At 46.6% G+C, this 2,184-nt stretch overlaps 1 protein-coding gene across 2 annotated transcripts in view; it reads right to left on the bottom strand.

Moving 5' to 3' along the window:
• Positions 1-1,678, bottom strand: part of DCX (doublecortin) — a 142,876-nt gene extending 141,198 nt beyond the window's left edge. For both annotated transcript variants that reach the window (XM_004710055.2, XM_004710054.2), the window contains exon 1: positions 1,654-1,678. The gene's annotated coding sequence lies outside the window, so the exon portion shown is untranslated. The remainder of the gene's footprint in view (positions 1-1,653) is intronic.
• Positions 1,679-2,184: the final 506 nt, after the last annotated feature.

Genomic DNA, 2,184 nt, shown 5'->3' on the forward strand with positions numbered 1-2,184 from the left:
AGCCAGATCCAGAGCTGCGACCTGCTGCCTGTGAAGAGAACTGGTTGAAAAAGCCCGTGACCCATCTGCTGCTTGCCACTGACCTGCAGAAATATTGATCTTAAGAGAGAAGGAGGAGGGGCTGGGGGGCTGGGGGTTGGGGTGAGAAAGAGAGAGAAGGGTGCACTTTGGGCACGATGCCAAGCACTGGGGAGGGGGGATTTTGAAATGGCTTAAAACCCTGAGACTTACTGACAGTGGCTCCTATCAAATTGTAACTTCAGGCTAAATGCATTAAAACTGGCATCTGTTTCCTCGCACAGGCCCACACGAGGAACAGTTGTAAATGAATTCCTAGCCTGACAAAATTCCCCTTGAAGAGAACAGAAGGAGCTAGCCAAGGTTAGCATCTAGCTTGGGAAGCGGTCTCCGCATCTCAGTACAATGACTATGAAGGGGAGGGTTTTTAATTTTATTCCAAACTCCCTTTCTTACTCTAATGTGTGCATCCCCTCCCCGCCGCTCCCCCCACCCCGAGAATAAACTAGAATTCTTGTTTAAAGGGGCAGCCTCCAGGGAATAGCCAGCGTCTTTGTGCTATTCATCAAACCCTTTCCCCGTCAGGCTGGTGCAGCTATTCGACATTCATAAGAAATACGCTAAAAAAGAAGAAGAAAATAAAAATAAAAAAGAAGAAAGGATTAGGTTTCCAGTTATTTAATAATAAGTTATCAGCTCCTCTTTCTCTTTAATACCATTGAGCCTTCAACAACCCCCCCTTTTTTTCCCTTTTTCTTTTTTTCTAGGTGCCTCATCTCCTCCCCAGCCTTGCAGCCCCACCTCTTAATAGAATCATTTAATTGTTGAGAGATTCCCAAATGAGCCCCGGAACGGCATATGGGGCCTCCAGCAGCAAGCACACCTTTCATTGTTCTGTGTGTCTAGCAGGCAATTCAGCCCAAACTTGTCGATTACACAGGTGTGTGAGCTGGGGCAAATGATGAGCATCTGTCATGCTGCCCTTGCCCCTCTACTGTTGAATAAAGACAATTCAAAAATCCAGACGTGAAATCAAATACAACCCAAACCCCCCGGTGCCAGCTAATGTAGTGGCAACCTAGGCAGCAAACTGTGGACATGCATCTTACAGATTGGGATGAGGGACTCACAAAGCCAGCAGGGCTCAGCTGCTCCCCAAGGCCACATGGAGAGATGTGCTAGGGATCAGGAGGACAGAAGATCAGGGGGGACCGGTGCCTAAGACATTTGCTAGGCTCCGTCCTTGCCTTTCTTCCAATGTCACCCTGACCTGTGCTGAGCTCAGCATTGTCTCTGTCAGACCACCTGCAGTGGTAAGAGAGACCCCACCTCCTCAAGACAAGTAGCAAGCATTTCCCCAGGCCAGCTCTGCTTTGCTTCAGGATCAGGAATGGTAATGTTCTAAATTGAGCATCAAGTTGAAAACAAAGAAATGTCAAACTCACTTGGTCAAAGGAAAATCCCAGGTACAGGCTTAGGACCAAATCCGATGGAATAAAGGAAAAGATGAAGAACAGAAAGAGAAAAAGGAGAGAAAGACACACACACAGAGCTCGAGAGCTAGCTTTGCCTTGTGCTTTTCCCGGTTGACATCTGTTATGGTCTGCCTGAAAATCACTGCAAAGCCCTACTCACCGGTTTTCTGCTGGCTGGGTGGAGATGCTGAGAGAAAGAAAACCAATCTCTCTATGCCTTTGTTGTCTGAGCTCCAAGCAAGAAATTCCTGCCAGGGTGGATAGATGCCTTCTAGGTCCTAGTGCCTTGTCCAGCTTCTCCCCTGTAACTCGGGCTTAGTGAAGCAACCCCCCCCCCCTATGATTAATTACAGGCTTTTTTTCTCAACTCACAAGCTGCATTAACAGTTAGAAAGGTTTCATTTATAAGCAACCGGAAATTGCAGGGTAGCAAAAAGATTGCGCAGGCAAGGTCAGAATGCTCTAATGAGCAATATGCTAGCCCTTTCTTTTAGAGAACTGGAAATTTCGCTTGGCCTAATCTGCCAGTGGGCCAGATTCAGCCATCCAAACCAGGCTTTTAAGATTGTAGCTCTCTCCCTACACTCCCTTGAGAGAAAACAAACCTATAAATACTTTTTCATTCATTCGTTCAATAACTAGTTTTTCTTTCTTTCTTTTTTAATGGAGTTAATGGAGCAGATGGAAAGGG

Source organism: Echinops telfairi, unplaced genomic scaffold (genome assembly GCF_000313985.2).
Source record: "Echinops telfairi isolate 266 unplaced genomic scaffold, ASM31398v2 ScPeMD7_7427;HRSCAF=8465, whole genome shotgun sequence".
Taxonomy (NCBI): Eukaryota; Metazoa; Chordata; class Mammalia; order Afrosoricida; family Tenrecidae; genus Echinops; species Echinops telfairi.